At 41.8% G+C, this 19,830-nt stretch overlaps 1 protein-coding gene and 1 long non-coding RNA gene across 2 annotated transcripts in view; one reads left to right on the forward strand and one right to left on the reverse strand.

Annotated features, from left to right (window-relative positions):
* The window catches only part of LOC125632083 (uncharacterized), a 37,032-nt gene extending 31,043 nt beyond the window's left edge, over nucleotides 1-5,989 (forward strand). Inside the window, exon 2 of the long non-coding RNA XR_007355182.2 lies at nucleotides 4,639-5,989. This is a non-coding gene — a long non-coding RNA (uncharacterized LOC125632083). The remainder of the gene's footprint in view (nucleotides 1-4,638) is intronic.
* Nucleotides 1-19,830, reverse strand: part of GMDS (GDP-mannose 4,6-dehydratase) — a 551,379-nt gene that overhangs the window by 19,792 nt on the left and 511,757 nt on the right. The window lies entirely within an intron of this gene.

A 19,830-nucleotide genomic window follows, 5' to 3' on the forward strand; every position in this document is an offset into this window, starting at 1 on the left:
GGAGGTTTTATGATGGGAAATTTATTCTTTATATGACAGCTACACTTCTCATCATGGATCATAAAAATCAGATGATCCACCAGATTACTGCTCAATTGTAACTTGCGTCCACAATAAAAATGTTAATTTTCTCTATTGTTTTATGACACTGGCTGAGTTTGGAATGCTTTCAAGCAGGATACTGATGTTAGTGGGGGGTATAAACAGACCTGGAGTATTTATAAATAGTTATTTATGCAATAATTATTATTAGCAGTGGTAAGCGTGAGGAACGATACCAGGATCACTGATTCAATACTATCACCAGTCAGATTACTAAAACATCACCACTGTAATGTAAACAAATAGTTCTATTTGTAATTGACAGAAAAGGTATATGATAACTACTACATTTCTGACTCATTACCCTTCCCCCTTCAGACAAACATACTATCCTATTTCCTTTTATGATACAAAGCTCCTCCACAGCAATCAATTCAAGAATATAAAATTACAAGTTCTAACAATAAATAATAATATTAATAGTATAATTCCTTGCATTTACATAGTACCTTTTATCAGATAATTTCAAAGCAGCACAGACACAGAGAAAGGTCAATTGACTCTTCCGAATATGTATAGTAAGCCAGCGTCAGACCAGGGAGTAAAACTCAAGGTCTAGCCACTAGACTATGCAGCGGAAATAAGAGTTTTACAGCAGTGCAACATCACTGGAAGACATGCTACTGAAAGCAATTATTATAATAGATTCTCCTCAAAGGTTATCCTACATTTTGTTAAAACACTAATGTGGCAAAAATTCTGCGACACAGAAGGAAACCCCAACAGTGGAGACTAGAGGTAACAAATGTACCCAGCTTTGCTAGCAGAGCTTGTAATTTCTTTCACCTAACAAGTGTGTTCCTAACTAGGGGGATGATTAAAAGCCCGCTGAAATCAACAGACTCGCATTCCCATCAGTTGTGCACAGAGGTGCAGTGTTTGTGTGTGTTACAGTGAGCTGGGACCGAAGGCTATTTCTTTTTTGTGTGATGAATTTCTTATTTATTTTAATAAAGAAACAGCCAGTGAAAAGTACACAATGGTAGCTAACTTACATCTTGTATATGTTTCCAAATACTGCATGTTTCACAGGATCATCAACAGAGTTATGCAACTGCGCAATTTTACAACTTGCCAAAGCTGCAAGACAAGTACTTACACAGACATAACATGTTTGGGTGGGGGTAACAGTAACGTAATAGGAGAAGACATACAAGAGCAGGCAAAAGAGGGGACCAGTGGGGGGAGAGAGAGAAAAAGCGGAAAAGGTCAGGTGGAATGGAGGTCTGGCATTATTTGAGCCATCTCAACAGTTTTTATCCAAATGTATCTAGAAACAGGGTCCAAATTTCTTCAAATTCATACAATTGCTCTCTACAGTGATAAGCTGCTAACTTAGACATGCCTGCATACCACCGCTCCATTCTGGACATAAGCCTACTCTTCTATTTTTGTAAAATCATGCGCTCAGTGATCATTGTAGCCCAAAGTCTTCATGGAGGAGTTAAACCCAGCTCAGCAGGGATATCACCTAGGATATAATTTTTGGCTGAGGTTTGGTTGCTCAAGTCAAGCTCTATTTTCACCTCTTTCCACAGCTGCCTGACTGTGGGGCAGTCCCACAGCATATGCATTAGGGTTCCTTTTTCTTTGGAACAGCACCAACAAATATCTGAGGATACGGTCTTTAGCCTTGGTGGCATCCAATACATTTTCAATAAAATCTTTTCTATCAAGTGCAGCCTGAGATCAACAGAAGCATTTTTAACATTCCGTAATATGCTCTGCCACTGGGATTCTTTTAAGGGCTGTGATAAATCCCTTTCCCACGCTTTCACAAAGAACTCCAGAACAATGGAGTTTCTCTTCATTTGTAAAGTGTACACAGTGGACATGTTCATAGGCGTCGACTCCGTGAGTGCTCTGGGGCTGAAGCACCCACAGAAAAAAGAAAATAAAAAAGGGGCACTCAGCACCCACTGGCGGCCCCATGGATCAGCTCCTCCCCTCCCCCCAGCATCTCCTGCCTGCCCGTAGCCACACTGATCAGCTCCTCGCCCTCCCTCCCAACGCCTCCCACCTGTCACAGATCAGCTGTTCTATGGCGTGCAGGAGATGGGAGGAGGGGGTGGAGTGAGAGTGGGGAGCGCCTTGGGGAGGGCAAGGGAAGAGGCTGGGGGGAAAAGGCAGGGCAGGGGCAGAAAGGGGGTTGGAAGAGGCAGGGTGGGAGACAGGGCAGGGTAGGGCCTTGGGGGAAGGGGTGGAGTGGGGGCGGGGCCTGGGGCAGAGCAGGGATCAAGCACCCCTGGGGAAATGAGGAAGCCGGCACCTAAGGACATTGGCCTGGGGAGTTCATGAAGCATTTCTAAGGTTCCCAATAGTTCTGGGGCCTCTGGCAGTCCTAGAGCATCTGGCCCAAACTGATAAATTAGCAGGTGTCTTAGTTGTAAGTACTGCCACTCCACTGCAGATGGCAGTTCATAATGTTCCTTTAGTATTAGAAAAGGGACAAAGTCCTCATGATGGACTAATTGAGAAATCCAGGATACCAGGCTCAGCCAGTTCCTCCAAATTATAGATTTGTTCTCAATTTGCAAATCTGCATTGTCCCAGATAAGGCTATTTCTACTACCCATGATCAAAATGTTCAAATGGTTCAAAACCAATTCCCCCTCCCCTCAAAACAAACCAAAGCCAGGCTTCAGTGAAGACTTATGTCCATACCAAGTTCCAAACTGTAGCCACTTTTTCCGGTATGCCCGAACTATTTTAAAATGGAAAAAGAGTCAACAACGGAAGGGATTCTGCTTCACCTTGGTAATCACATTTGTGTTTGGACAGAGACCAAGCACAGAAAATTTCATCCCAAAAGACAAGTGTTACAGAAACTCCCAAGTGTGCAGATGTGCAAGATTTGGAGGGCGAAGGATGTAAATAAAACGGTTTTGCAGACTCAAATTCAGCAGGTGCTATCAAGCTCCCACAATGTCAGAACAGAGTAAGAACAGACTCCCAGTCTCTCAGTTTACAATGCAGTCCTCCACTACTGTCTACATGGATGCTTTGATGAACTCTTCACCCCAAACCTCACCCTTCCCCTAAGTGGCATCAGAGATGTGTTGTGCAACCTGTATCTCTAATCCTTTTTTCAAGGATGATGGGGTAATCCACGTTCTTTACATACAATGTCTTTCCATCATTCTAGTGAGCTAGTACACACCTTCTCAGCTGAATGCCAAACTCCCCAATGTTATATCATTATAATTAATTAAAAAAATGCCTCCAGAACACGTATGCCTGGTTGCCGGGGTGACTCCAAGCCAGCATATACCCCTCTGAACTACAACTGTCTTCATTTACCTGGTAAAACATGGGCTATTGAAGTACTGTACTGAGTGCCAAGGTACATTTGCACAAATACCAGATTTTGGCCACTGTGAGCCTTCTGAGAAGGTGGCCAAAAATGACTGACCCAATCTTGTCCTCACCTTGTCTTTTAACGGGCCAGAAATCTCAGGGAGAAACCGAGAGGGAAAGAAACTGGAGAGGAGAAGAAGTGGACTGTACCTATGAAATGTAGAGTCGCTGTCTAAGCCACTGGACTGCCATAGTCATGGAAGATCCTATAGGCTTTAAAGCATTATAACTGTGATGTAGGGAGCTCTACCAGCCATGGTGACTGTGTACAGATGCATCACCTTTAAGATCTGGAACATTCTGGGTGTAATAGAGTACTTGTCACTTGGAAGCCAGTATGGCCAGGGTTGAGGCTAGAGAATGAATTGAAGAATTAAATGGGGCTGGATATAGTTAATAAACATGACACCCTCTTCCTTCACTTATTATGTTACTTCAATTTTTTGACTGAACTAAAGTTGTTATAATTAAGTTAAAAGGCATAACTGGGAGATAGCAACAACAACTAATTCCCTAATTGTGTCCACAGAAAAAAGTAAAAATGTGTGCCTGTGCTGATACTCCATCCTTACAGTCCTCAGATTGCCTGCATTATTTTTATTTTATTATCTAGCTGTGGCACTGCTGTTTCCAGCCTGAAGAATTATTTAATTTCATATTTCATATGCTGAACTGTATCAGAGGGGTAGCCGTGTCAGTCTGGATCTGTAAAAGCGGCAGAGTGTCCTCTGGCACCTTGTAGACTAACAGACGTATTGGAGCATGAGCTTTCGTGGGCGAATACCCACTTCGTCGGATGCATGTAAGTGGAAATTTCCAGAGGCAGGTATAAATAAGCAAGCAAGAATCAGGCTAGGGATAACGAGGTTAGTTTAATCAGGGAGGAGGAGGCCCTCTTCTAGCAGTTGAGGTGTGAATACCAAGGGAGGAGAAACTGCTTTTGTAGTTGGCTAGCCATTCACAGTCTTTGTTTAATCCTGAGCTGATGGTGTCAAGTTTGCAAATGAACTGAAGCTCAGCAGTTTCTCTTTGAAGTCTGGTCCTGAAATTTTTTTGCTGCGGGATGGCTACCTTTAAATCTGCTATTGTGTGTCCAGTGAGGTTGAAGTGTTCTTCTATAGGTTTTTGTATATTGCCATTCCTAATATCTGATTTGTGTCTATTTATCCTTTTACGTAGTCCAGTTTGGCCGATGTACATGGCAGAGGGGCATTGCTGGCACATGATGGCGTATGTTACATTGGTGGACGTGCAGGTGAATGAACCGGTGATGGTATCGCTGATCGTGAGGTCTACTTCCTAGACAGCACGGTGCAAATAAGTGACGGTCAAGTTAACACCACCCTATACCGAAAACCCACCGACCGCTATGCCTACCTTCATGCCTCCAGCTTCCATCCTGGACACACCACACGATCCATTGTCTACAGCCAAGCACTGAGGTACAACCACATTTGCTCCAACCCCTCAGACAGAGACCAACACCTACAAGATCTTCACCAAGTATTCTCAAAACTATGATACCCACATGAGGAAATAAGGAAACAGTTCAACAGAGCCAGACGTGTACCCAGAAGCCTCCTGCTGCAAGACAAGCCCAAGAAAGAAACCAACAGAACTCCACTGGCCATCACATACAGTCCTCAGCTAAAATCTCTCCAATTCATCGTCAGTGATCTACAACACATCCTGGACAATGATCCCTCACTTTCACAGGCCTTGGGAGGCAGGCCAGTCCTCGCCCACACGCAACCTGAAGCATATTCTCACCAGCAACGACACACCGCACCATAGTAACTCTAACTCAGGAATCAATCCATGCAACAAACCTCGATGCCAACTCTGCCCACATATCTACACCAGGGACACCATCACAAGACTCTTTGCTGCATATGCTGAACTGTTATTTTTAACTTTAATCTATGAAAGCAGGCATATATTTACAAGAACAAGGAAAGAAAAACGTCCACTGGCTAATGATTTCAGATGTCTGACACTGAAGAATCAACCTTCAGTGAAACGATTTCCAGACAACTTAATTTTTCTTCACTATCATCATTATTCCAATAGTGCCCACAATATGGCTAGGCACTGTCCTTACAAACAGGAAGGTAGAGTCCTTGGCTCTGGAGAGCTTACAAACATGAGAACCTCTTATGCAAAGCCCTATCATGCTTTAAGAACATTTTAATTGGTATTTGGATGCCAAGTCTACAGCACACACAAGAATCCTTTGATAACCTATTCCCCCGCCCCTTTGATCTGCTTATATCTTCAAGTGCAGTGATGGCAAAAGCTTCAGCAACAATCTGTTGTACCCCAAGAAAATTGTATATACAATGACACACATCTGTATCTTGTTTTAATCAAGACACTTCATGTTTTTACTTGTGTATGGGCAAATGGGGAGAGTTGCACCCCACTCTCTCCACACAGCACCTCCTGCTCCCACCCAGTGTCCAAAACTTTCTCCCTACCTTTGATTTACATTTTTAACTTAAATAACACAATAAACTAGCTATTGCACTTAGCTTGCTCCTACACCTTCCCCCTGGAGGCCTCTCTTCTTACCCAGAGAAGCCTCTGCCCAAACAAGCCCAATGTTCTCCTTATATCCTGCTTGGAGCTAACTGGACTCATCTGCCAGTATGACTCAGCAGTTACCCTGAATCTTAGAATCAATCCATTCCTATGGGTGGGAGGGTGGGGGTGGGGTCTTAGGCTACATCTACAGTTTCTACACTACACACCAGTGGTTGTGGTGTGTAGAGTTTGTGTAGCTACACGCCACTGTGAAAAGCCTGCTGTGTCCACACTGTAGTGTGTAGCTACACGTGCCAGTGAAAGGCTCTGGCAGGGGGAAAGACGGCGGGGAAAAAAGCTTCAGCAGCTCCTTGCTGAGGGAGCCTTTCATTGTGGTGAAGAAAGGCCGCAGCAGCAGGCGGGAGGCAGTGGGGAAAGGCTCTCCCGCCCAGCCTTTCCCTGCAAGGGGAGTCTTTTCCTTTGGAGGAGAAAGGCTCCAACAGCAGGGAGGCAGCTGGACATTGCACTGTTAAAAACAGCAGTATAGATGGGGAAGCACGGCTTGGGCAAGTAGAGAGCGTGTAGGGTACATACTCACACCCTTCAAGTGTGTCTTTACTTGCCTTAGCCGTGCCTCATTGGCTACACTGCTGTTTATATGGTTGGTCTCAACAGCTAGTTGGTCTCAACAGCATGTAGAGTACAGATCCACTTAAAGAAGTGTGCAGTGTAAATGTACCTTTAAGATTTCAACACGGTTATAGTTTAATTCTCTTTGTTGCTAAAAACTCATTTTATAGATATAGATATAAAATATATTGTAATTTAGACTTCTACATAGTCATAAAAACATAGTGACATGACTGGTGACAGCTATGAAAGAGAGTTTGAAATTTTCCATAAATTCACTGCACATACTCACGCACTTGTTCTAGGCAGTGGTATCAGTAACTCCCAGTATTTCAGAGGTCAGTCGGTCATTGTCATTGTTCATGATGCTAAAACACCAATACATATTTTGACAATTTAGCTAAACATCTTTTTAGGCCTTGACCTAAAAAATGTTTTTGGTGATATCGAGTCGGTTGTTGCCACTAATTACTGGGATGTTAGCATTCACAAATTTCTGTCAGCTGATATTCAAGGTGCTTAAAACACTTTCAGTGGTTCAAAAGAGAGATTTAAGGGAGTTAGGTAATTATGGCATTTCTCCACTTCTCATCGCTGCCAGCTCAAAAGATGGCAAAATCTGAAATGTGTGTGTGTGTGGGGCGGGGGAATTCAGAAAAAAATTCAGAAAAACTGGAGCATATCATCACTTTTTGTTGGTAATTGTGGGATCATCCTGTCACTCCCCCCTGCCCCTCCAATTTGACATGGCACAGCTACCAAATTGTATTATACCTTTAACTGCTATTCTAACTCTGCATATGTTATAGTTAATGGGAGAACTATAAATTAAGAACATAATAAAGGATCATACACACAGAGCCGTCCTTGAAAAAACAGAACATTACTCTCCAAATAACACAGAATAAAGACTCTTAAACAGGACTGGCAACTAGTGGGAATAATGGAATCACAGACACGTAGAGCTGGAAGGAACCTTGAGAGGTCATCTAATCTGTCCTCCCACACTCAGGCAGGACCAAATACAGTGGAGTCGCATCTTACGTGGGGGTTGGGTTCTAAAGTCAGCACTTAAAGCAAAGATCACATATAGTCAAAATTACCCTTGAAAATCCCTTAAATCGCCCATAAAGTACAGTATACTGTACATGGTTTTGTGTATACTGTACAACCCTGTACAGTAATATGTATACATGTATAATGTATACAGTAATGTACAGTATATAATAAAGCATACATATACCAAATATAATTTTACAGTAATGTATTTTTAATTACAGGGGGTAATTACAGGGGGTCGTCAATGCTTGATGTCGATCCAGGAGATGGAGGTGACAGAGAGCGAGTCGTAGACAAAGTGGTTGGCTCTGGTTCAGCTTGTGAAGTTGATTGCGTAGGCTCATCTGCTGCTGGATGTCTTTCCTTGAAAAACATAGTGATTGGCAACTGTCGCTGTTGTCTCTTGAGCTGCTCAAACATTTCTTGATACGATCTCAAATCGTCCATAATACTACGTGTGATTTTGAGGCTTTGTTCCATAGAGGGATCGTATTCAGAAATTAAATCATTCAAGTGTTTTGCTGCTTGGAACACTTCAGAAAATTTATGAAGATTCCAACTTGCTGGCTCTTCCTGTTCGTTGTCATCATCTTCGTCTTTTGTAGACGATTTTATCAGTTCCTCTAAATCTTCGTTAGTCAATGTTTCTCTATGGCTGTCAATTAATTCTTCAATTTCTTCCTCAAGGATGTCGACGAAGCCATCACCACCCACTTGCCTGGCCACCTGAACAATGCATTTCACTTCTTTGTCAATGGTCGGGAAACCCTTAAAATCATTCAGACATTCTTTCCATAGGTTTCACCAGCTGCATTGACTGTTTAATATAAGTGACGCAATCAGCAATGTTGAAGGACTTCCAACACTCCATCACCTGTATACCTACACCATCGCAGACAGGTGTTTGTCTAACCTGTTCTTAAAAATCTCCAATGATAGGGATTTCACAACCTCCCTTGGTAACCTATTCCAGAACTTAATTACCCCTATAATTACAAAGCTTTTCCTCATATCTAACCTAAATCTCCCATCCTGAAGGTTAAGTCGATTACTTCTTGTTCTGCTGACAGTGGACATGGAAAAAAAACTGATCACAAACCTTTATTATAGCCCTTAACATAGCTGAAGATTGTTCACAGCCCCACACCCCCACCTCCCCGGGTCTTTTTTTCTGAAGACTAAACGTATCCAGTTTTTTTAACCTTTCCTATAAAGTCAAGTTTCCTGAATCTTTTATAATTTTTATTGGTCTCCTCTGGACTCTCTCCAATTTGTCCACAACTTTTCTGTCTCGAAACTGGACACAGTATTGTAGCTGCGGCCTCACCAGTGCCAAGTGGCGCAGAACAATCACCGCTCATGTCTTACATACAACACTCCTATTAGTACACCCCAGAATATCAGCCTTTTTCACAATCACATCATATTGCTGATTCATGTTCAATTTGTGATCCCCTATAACACCCACATTCTTTTCAGCAACACTACTGCCTAGCCCATTTTGTAGTTGTGGGTTTGATTTTTCCTACCGCATTTGTTGTTATTGAATTCCATCTTGTTGATTTCAGACCAATTCTCCAATTTAGCAAGGTCTTTTTGAATTCTAATCCAGTCCTCCAAAGTGCTTGCAACTCCTCCCATATTGGTGTCATCCCAAATTTTATAAGTGTACTCCTCACCCTCTTATCCAAGTCATTAATGAAAATACTGAATAGTTCTGGGCCCAGGACTGAGCCCTGTGGAACCCCACTAGATACATCCTCCCAGTTTGGCAGCGAACCACTGATAACTACTCTTTGAGTATGTTCTTTCAACTAGTTGTGAACTCACCTTATAGTAAATTTCACCTAGACCACACTTCTCTAGTTTGCTTATGAGAATATCACGTGGGACTGTGTCAAAAGCCTTACGAAAATCAAGATATATGACTTCTACTGCTTCCTCCTATCTATTATGCTAGTAAACTCCCTCCTTGTGACTTGAAGTGGTGCTGCAGGCATTCTCCACCTGACTTTCCCCAAGTGGAGCAGCAATAGATTCACTTTAACCACCCAGGGCAAGGAGAAGCTAGCATGCATTAGCTAAATAGCATGTCCCCTTTCAATAAGGTTTCAGGACAGGAATCATAAGACCATTTATCAGGACCTTGGTAAGAGCTCCCCAAAAGTCCACAAACTCAAGTCTGAGAGTCAGGTTAGGCTTGTCTCCTGGTGCCTGAGAGAGAAACCATACACCACTGCAGCCTGCCTGGTTTCTAACTCCCCTCAGCTGCCTCTTCCTTTGTTTAAATAGCTCAGACAGGGGCAGGGTCTCCTGGATTATCCCCAGGCTGTAGGCTCCAGCCTGGCCCTTAAAGGAGTACACTTTTCCCCCAATCTATTCTTTCACTCCCTGTGAAAGAAGGAAATGAGTTTGGTTTGGCAGGATTTCTTCTCAGCCAACCCACACTGGTCATTACTTATCTTATGATCATCCAGGTGCTTACAAATAGATTGTTTAATAACTTGTTCCCGTGTCTTTCCTGGTATCAAAGTTAGACTGACTGGTCTATAATTTCTTAGGTGCTCTTTGTTCCCCTTTTAAAGACGGGTATCATGTTTGTCCTTCTCCAGTCCTCTGAGACCTCACCCATCCTCCACGAGTTCCTGAAGATCTTTGCTAATGGTTCCAATATTGCTTCAGCTAGTTCCTTAAGTACCCTAGAGTGAATTTTCTCAGGCCCTGCCAACTTGAGCACATCCAACTTATCTAAATATCCTTAAACCTGTTCTGATCCTTCCTCCTTGTTGTTAATATCAATTGTGTTAAGCATCTGCTCACATTTAACCTTTTTAGTGAAGACTAGTGCATAACAGGCATTGAACACCTCAGCCTTCTTGGCGTTGTCCGTTATTAGCTCTCCTTCCCTGCTAAGTAGTTATGTCAAATAAGAAGACAGAAGTAATCAGATTTATCTTCCTACTTTGAGTGTTACCAACAGGAGGGGCCTGATTCTGGTTTGATGCAGGTATAATTCCATTTGCATCCCTGTTGGCATCAGTGTAAAGTCAGGATTATTCCCAATGTGTGCAGTTATGCCATTCTTCCTAAAACTTAGTTTGAACAAGGATTAATTTGAAGATATACAAATTATCTGAGGGAAATCAGGTCACAACATATTAACTTTCTTTTCTAAACACTTGTGAAATGTCAGTATATGTTGTTATATGGCTGCTGTGTTCCACCCCTGAGGTGACTGCATTTCAGTGTGATGAATAAAGGATTTTTGGTTCCATTGGGATGTAAAGCTCTGTGTTATTCAGTTTAGCCCTAGCAATCTTTATTCTTATGTCTCAAAAGACTGACATGCATTGCCAAAGCATGATGCACATCTCAAAATATTTAAGCAATAAGGAACAGTAATATGTGATGATACCACAAGATAGTGTTGCATGTAGGGCATGTTGCTGGCCTTGAAATAACCTCTCACAGTATAATCACACCTTAGGGTGTCTAATACCATTGCATCATTATAATACTGAACTGAACAAACAAAACAAAAACCCTCTAAAGAAACCTATTTTTAATGAGGAGTAAAGAGTGAGTCAGATGAACTGAAGTTGGTGGAGGGAGGTGTACATTAAGCCTCCCTATGCCAGCAAAGCCCTTTCAGGTATTCAACCTAAGGAAGGGCAGATGGTGTTAGCACTGTCACCTGACCTCAGAGTTCCTGCTGGGTGTGTGTATGGGAAAGCAGCTTCAATTCCCCAAAGAGATGCATGGGAGTTCTGAGGGCGGAAGCTTTTGAGGGAAGGCCAGAGCTAAATCTGTGCACTTCCCAGTCACTCGGGTGACGGTCATTTCCCCTTCCTAGTCAGCACTGCTCACTTATGGGCTATGTAGGAATTACACAGTCCCCCCCTCCCCCGGATCCCCCACTCTTGCAAGGGAGATTGTGGCCACTTTCTTGTGCTGCAACTTCTTTCTCTGATAGATTTTCTGTAGCTATTACCCTTCGCCAGTATTTGCATCCTCTGAAACTGGCGAAGGGTAAACTGAGGGGTGAATCTAGCCAAGTATTTTAAATATCATGAGTCCGCTGAGCTAATGTTTTCAGATCTCATCCTAACTCAGAGTTTTCCATATCCAATTCCAAATGCTTCCCCATCTCCAAACTTTTTAATAAATGGTTAAATTTGGCCATCTGCAGAATCAAGCCAATGGGCTTCAATCAACGTGGAATTTGGCCTACCATTTTAGAAACATATTTTACTTGCAAAGGTACCTATCAGTCAGCAGGTTGAGTTGAAATCCACAGGGTAGCCTGGGTTTGAACTTGAGCTGCTAACCTGAGCTAAAAGCTGAATTGCCATCTTCACTGCCAGTCTTCACTGCCATTTTAACCTGAGTTAGCCAATGTGGGTTAGCGAACCCAAGTTAAGAAAACACCTTTTTTGTTGTTGTTGCAGTGTGGATGTATCCTATGATGCCAATTGGCAGTAGTATATCTTCAATTGTTTTAGACAACTATAGCTAAAATACTATCAGATATATGTCTAAAATATAAGTTAAATTTGAAAGACAGCTATGGTATATCACTTAAATACAATTGCATTTATCTACTATCAAAATGTGGTTATATTCTGGTGCAAAAAGAATATACCGTCAGTTTGCCAGATTCATCTTACAGAGAACTACTACTGTAGTATGAATTATTATATATGAACAAGAAAATAAACATTTCCTTTTAAATTTTGGCAATTTTATTGTGTTAAACCCCAAATACTTTGAATGGCATGGTAATCTGACCCAGCAAGGTGTGACACAAGTCATTATGATATGGAATACATGTTTCATTTCATCACACACTGTAAGTACCCTAATAAAAATAACTGCTTGTATATTTGCTAAGGCAAGTTTTTTAAAATTGATTCGTTAAGAATGTAAGGACTTAATTTAGTTTACTAACATTTCTAACTTCCAAGTTAAAACAAATATGAAAGGCAGCAGGGGCTGGTCAGTGAGTTGAAATCTTTGTCCAATGAAAAGGGTGAATATGAATTTAGTGAATTTTGCCTTATCAGTGGATGTTTGTCACAATTACCAAACCACCCCACTATCGGGCATGTCTGACATCCTATGTTAAATTAAAGAACCAGAGTGAAGAAGTATGGTTTGATTAAAAGACACTGACTGAATTTTACAGAGAAGCATGCAAGGGATAAGACTTCAAGATACCTTGATATATAGTAGCCAGTCTTATTAGTTCCATTGTTTCATAAGCTCTAAAAGTCACCCTTCTGTATCCTCTTCTCCCCAAAAAGTCATCTTAAAATTATATTAAAAGACAATTTATGGAAAAGTTTGATTTTCATAAAGTTCTCTGTAAAAAGCAATGCTTACACTTATTCCATTATTGTTGTATTTAGAAAAGTTTACTGTAGCTTTTGTACTTCCACTGGAAAGAAAAATTCTAACCCGCCAACTGCATGTTCTACATTAAGAAGAAGAGTGAAGGCAAATTACATCCTCTGTTATGAGGGTACAATCATACAAATAAATGTAATCAAGGCAGTAAAATGATACAAGCATGTTTTAACATATTTCTATTTCACTTTTCAGGTTGGCTGAACATAAGCTGCGAATATAATGAAAATGAATAGCCTGTATTCAATATTCATTAGCTCATGAATTATGCTGAAGTGATTTAAAGTACTTGTAAGTGTTAGATGTATATCTTTCTCACGGTATCAACAATTCAAAAGCCTTAGTATTACAATACTAAAAGATTTCAGGGAATATTTACACACAGTAATTTATACCAAGAGGAGATTCACGTTCTTGAGCTGAAGTTCCAATAGTTTAGAACTACAAATACTGCTTTTTACAAGTAGCTCTAAACAGAGTTGAAACATCATCTATGTATGATCAGCAGAGTGAAAAACAAGTGTATATGAAACAAAGACAGTTTTCTCAAGAGTCATTCTTTTAAATTTGGTTTCTTGAATACATCATAAATCAAACCTTGAAAATACAGCTGTACATACATATACACAACTATCTGCTCATAAGGACAAACAGCTATATGCATGCATTTGTGTACACACACACACAACTAAATAACAGTGTCAAATTACTTGCTCATTTGGTACATGAAAAAGGATGCTATGAGTTTTTAATGTCTATTTAATGTCTGTTTAATGATGATGGGTAGCAATTTCAACATCGTAGCACATAAAATAATCCCTAGAGGTCAATACCCTGCTGTGACAGTCATTTCCCCCTTTTATTTGCTATGTTAAATATCAGTGACGGAACTGGCCTAGAGCAGACAACTATGAAAGGAGAGTGACAATGAGAGGCTTCTCCTTTTGAACTGGTGTGAGATGAAAGTTAACTCTATTGGCTGCACATTTTTTGTAAGTCCTTGTTTCGTGGAGTACAACAGCAGTAGGCTTGCAGTCAGTCACATCTTTAACAGGGAGGTGCGGACTGCGAAGATTACACAGGTCCCGACCTCTCTGTTTGGATTAAACTAGATCACTGCATGTTGGCACCTGTAGTTTCTATGGGGCACACCTTTGTACTAAGAAGGAAGGGGGCTGCAATGTGTTCCATTTAATGCAAATTAGGTGCAGTTGCCCTCAGGCTCCTGTTAAGCTGTCAAAGCAATCCTCAACTCCCTTATTAAGATACTACGACAACAACAGTCTACAGTAATCACCCAAAATACTGCAGTTTCCCTAACGTAAGTTTCAGTGTTCTAAAGGTTTCAGAGGAACAGCCGTGTTAGTCTGTATTCGCAAAAAGAAAAGGAGTACTTGTGGCACCTTAGAGACTAACCAATTTATTTGAGCATGAGCTTTCGTGAGCTACAGCTCACTTCATCAGATGTGTACCGTGGAAACTGCAGCAGACTTTATATACACACAGAGAATATGAAACAATACCTCCTCCCACCCCACTGTCCTGCTGGTAATAGCTTATCTAAAGTGATCATCAGGTTGGGCCATTTCCAGCACAAATCCAGGTTTCCTCACCCTCCACCCCCCCACACAAATTCACTCTCCTGCTGGTGATAGCCCATCCAAAGTGACCAACTCTTTACACAATGTGCATGATAATCAAGTTTGGCCATTTCCTGCACAAATCCAGGTTCTCTCACCCCCTCACCCCCCTCCCAAAAACCACACACACAAACTCACTATCCTGCTGGTAATAGCTCATCCAAAGTGACCATTCTCCCTACAATGTGCATGATAATCAAGGTGGGCCATTTCCAGCACAAATCCAGGTTTTCTCACATCCCCCCCACCCCCATACACACACAAACTCACTCTCCTGATGGTAATAGCTCATCCAAACTGACCACTCTCCAAGTTTAAATCCAAGTTAAACCAGAACACCCGGGGGGTGGTGGTGGTAGGAAAAAACAAGAAGAAATAGGCTACCTTGCATAATGACTTAGCCACTCCCAGTCTCTATTTAAGCCTAAATTAATAGTATCCAATTTGCAAATGAATTCCAATTCAGCAGTTTCTCGCTGGAGTCTGGATTTGAAGTTTTTTTGTTTTAAGATAGCGACCTTCATGTCTGTGATTGCGTGACCAGAGAGATTGAAGTGTTCTCCGACTGGTTTATGAATGTTATAATTCTTGACATCTGATTTGTGTCCATTTATTCTTTTACGTAGAGACTGTCCAGTTTGACCAATGTACATGGCAGAGGGGCATTGCTGGCACATGATGGCATATATCACATTGGTGGATGTGCAGGTGAACGAGCCTCTGATAGTGTGGCTGATGTTATTAGGCCCTGTGATGGTGTCCCCTGAATAGATATGTGGGCACAATTGGCAACGGGCTTTGATGCAAGGATAAGTTCCTGGGTTAGTGGTTCTGTTGTGTGGTATGTGGTTGTTGGTGAGTATTTGCTTCAGGTTGCGGGGCTGTCTGTAGGCAAGGACTGGCCTGTCTCCCAAGATTTGTGAGAGTGTTGGGTCATCCTTTAGGATAGGTTGTAGATCCTTAATAATGCGTTGGAGGGGTTTTAGTTGGGGGCTGAAGGTGACGGCTAGTGGCGTTCTGTTATTTTCTTTGTTAGGTCTGTCCTGTAGTAGGTAACTTCTGGGAACTCTTCTGGCTCTATCTATCTGTTTCTTTACTTCTGCAGGTGGGTATTGTAGTTGTAAGAAAGCTTGACAGAGATCTTGTAGGTGTTTGTCTCTGTCTGAGGGGTTGGAGCAAATGCGGTTGTATCGCAGAGCTTGGCTGTAGACGATGGATCGTGTGGTGTGGTCAGGGTGAAAGCTGGAGGCATGCAGGTAGGAATAGCGGTCAGTAGGTTTCCGGTATAGGGTGGTGTTTATGTGACCATTGTTTATTAGCACTGTAGTGTCCAGGAAGTGGATCTCTTGTGTGGACTGGACCAGGCTGAGGTTGGTGGTGGGATGGAAATTGTTGAAATCATGGTGGAATTCCTCAAGGGCTTCTTTTCCATGGGTCCAGATGATGAAGATGTCATCAATATAGCGCAAGTAGAGTAGGGGCTTTAGGGGACGAGAGCTGAGGAAGCGTTGTTCTAAATCAGCCATAAAAATGTTGGCATACTGTGGGGCCATGCGGGTACCCATAGCAGTGCCGCTGATCTGTTCTAAAGGACTACTGATGTTTTTTTTTATAATAAGGATTGAACAAATTTGGGGTGCTCCTGGCTCACTACATCAACATCTTTCCACAAGTATAAATAAATAATAAAAATAAAACGCAGTCTGGGGTTCAGCTTTTAGCATTTTGCATGACTGGTTAGAGAGACAGCTTCCACCATTGATAAATGGGCCCAACCCTGAAAAGAGGTATTGCTCAGTATTGGATTTCTTGCACTGAACTAGCCGGAGCACTTGTCTGATCTGGTGTGGCAATTCCTAGGTTCTTAAAAGTTCATCTCCTGTTGCTTATTTTACATGCCAAGTCATAACCCTCTGTGACATCACAACTAGTTGGCATGGAAATTAGTATGCTGCTAAATTGGTGTGATAAACAGCAGAATGGCCAGCAGAGGGGATCTGGCACATTGAGAAGCGTTCCCAGAACTCTCCTGCATTCCACCTGCCAACATGGCCCCTTGAGGCCCTTGGAAGCTGTAAATAAGTTACAGCAGCCTTCAGACACATAGCTCTCTCAGAGTCAGGGGAATGTAAAGATGGTTTAAATTCATCTTTGCACTCCTCCCTGCCATTTGTGGGGTACATTCCCACTCACAGCAGAGGATTTTGGCCATGTAGGTCAATATAAGCTAGAATCCATATGGTAAACATCAAATTAAACCAGAACAAGTTATCTTCCATCTCTCATATGGTCTCCTATAGCCATCCCACATGTTGAGCCAGGTCTCCCAAACTCCATTTTGTTCTTTAGAATGATGCCCCCTAATTTACTGTATAAAAGCAAACATGCTGTGTGGCTTTTTTTTTTTTTTTACATTTGATTACATTCCACTCCAGTACCAAACTTTTCACTAAACCCCACAAAATACTAAAACCTTAATTACTACTCCTTTCTTTTCTTAAGGCCTGATCTCTCCTTATCTTCATTCAGATTTTTTCTTTCCTTCTTTGCATACCTGGCATTTTTCCTTCTGCCCCTTCCCCATCTAAATCTCTCCCTCTTGCCTTTTTTCCTACCTCTCTCCCTCTTTCCCACCCCTGGTGTTTGCTCTATTCACAATCTCTTGCTTCTCTATTCTCTTCCTCCCACTAGGGTGCACTGATTTTCTTTTCCCTTCAGAGTCACCTCCCTTTTTCATTCACTGGGGTGTTTTCCACCCTCCCTCTCACCTTGGAATTTCCCTTATTGTCATCTGCTATATGGTTTCTTTCCCTCCCCACTAGGACACCCTCTTCCCTCTAGGAGTCTCGTCACACCACCTCTACATACGAGGATCCAGTCAGGTTGACTACCTTCCCCCAACATACCAAAGTATTAAAGTCATGAGAATGGGGCAAAATATTGTTGGTGGCAGATCAGGTATGGAGGCTGTCTCCTCTTCTTGTTCCAATGTATGGCAAGAGACACTCAGAGTGCAGAGAGTAGTACAGGAGCTAGCAGGGAGACCAGAGGACTAGGTTCTCATCTACAGAGTGCCAGCAGCCTGATGCACATTGTAAACTGTCTGCCACAAAGCAGCTAGCAACTCTGGCTGAGCAGTGCAGGTGAATGAAGAGCCAATAACATCCTTTGGTGATAGGTCTTTTCATATCTATCATATCTAGTATGAATGGGTGGTGGCAGTGGGAGTTCCACTGAGTAAGTCACTCATTAAAATAAGCTCCCTACTCTTAAAGGCCGAGGCCCCCCCCCATAAATCTATGTTTTAAAGGTAAGGCGCACCTGTTACCAGGAACACACTATCAGCCTACTTTAAAAAATATTTTTGTAATTACATTTAGAATTTTTAAGCCTTCTATTGTTGGTGATAATCTTACAAAAAGAAATGAAAATTATGTAATTTCTGACAATATCAGTGTGGCAACCCGCCACACTGGGAGATACTGTAAACCATTTCCCATTCTGCTTTAACACAGGCCTCGGAATTAAAAGGAAAACTTTAATGTTTAATGCTTAAACCAAATGTTTAATTTTGAACATCCCCACAGAGTTGCACTGTAGTGCAGAGGTTGCACTTAAGAGTCCAGGTTCCTTTATCTTGCCGACATCCAATCTACAGTATAACAAAAACATTTAGAAACTAATGTTAAAATAGTTCTAACTAGGGTATTAACATAATTTACTTCAGCAGTATTCATCGGGATCATTTATATCTTACACATGTGGTGTATAAATATACGCCCTCCATCTACATATACAGTTGGATTTTCATATATATATAAAACACTCCTGTGCAGAGTATGATTCATTGAATTAACAGTTGGTAGTTTAGCTTTTGCTAATATGTTCAAAGGCAGTTTATACTTCTAGCAGTATGATGTATACTCATTATTGCTTTAAAAGGGTTCCATCCCATCTGCAAGAGAAGGAACATAAATGGGCTAATCTCGGCACTGAAAAACAATTGAGGCAATCCAAAAGAAGTGGAAAAAATGTGAGCCAACCCTTGGCTGACTATTTACAGTGCAATTAGTAAGTATTTTATTAGAAGACCTGTAATTACAAACATAAACCCCATATATTTCAAGCTTACAAAAATAGCAGAGGTGGAAATCCTATCCCAGATGATGAATTATAGCTAGTCTTACACTAGGATGTAAATCACAAACAAGAAGTGGGGGAGAGTAGCCTAATGATTGGAGCACAGGAATAGGAGTCTGCTTCTACCACTGACTTGCATGTGACCTTGGGCAAGTTTCCGAACTTCTCTGACCCTTGCTTTTCCCTTCTGGAAAACAGTGATATAATTATACTGACATAACAGACATATTGTGAAGTTTACTTAATGAATGTCTGAAAAGCACACAGAGATCCTCAGATGAAAAGTCCCCAAAATTTGACTATTTTCATAGACAACCCCCCCCCCACTCCATATATGCTGATTAATAAAATTGAAGTGGAAACATCCCATACTTAGCATCCTCAAACAAATATGAGAACAATCCACATGCAAAAGCTACCAGACAGACAGACAGAGGGCAAGACACACACAAATACACATACAAGGTTTACCCTTGTGTCACATAAGATTTCAAGAGCATCAAGGTTGAATGAAGGCAACTCAGTGCCCTAAGTATGTTCAATATGTGGCTACTTTCAGTTCCACCTCCTAATGTCCTTACTCACCTACACACACTTCGAGGGGTGATGTTCAGAGCCCTCATTTTAGATGATGGCAGTATGTGGCAGTGACAGCTGTGAGCCAGGATCCCTTCCTCCCTTTGGCCTGCAGGAACAACAGGAGTGGCACTGGGTCTGGGATGGTGCTCAGATCTCGGCTGTGGTGGGCAGGTGGTGCCAGTCCGATTCAGTAGCCCCTTGAGAACCAGACTGCCTCATTGGAGGCAATATATTTCTTGTGCTTTCCAGGCCCAAGGTGTATCTGACCCTAGAACCAGGAGCCCTAAACACTGACCTATTGTACCTAGTGGTTCATCCAGCTACAAAGAACAGCATGTCTTACCATCTACAGGAAGTTTGTGAAAATGGTTATAGAAGAGTAAATCCATACTTC

This window comes from Caretta caretta, chromosome 2 (assembly GCF_965140235.1).
Source record: "Caretta caretta isolate rCarCar2 chromosome 2, rCarCar1.hap1, whole genome shotgun sequence".
Taxonomy (NCBI): domain Eukaryota; kingdom Metazoa; phylum Chordata; order Testudines; family Cheloniidae; genus Caretta; species Caretta caretta.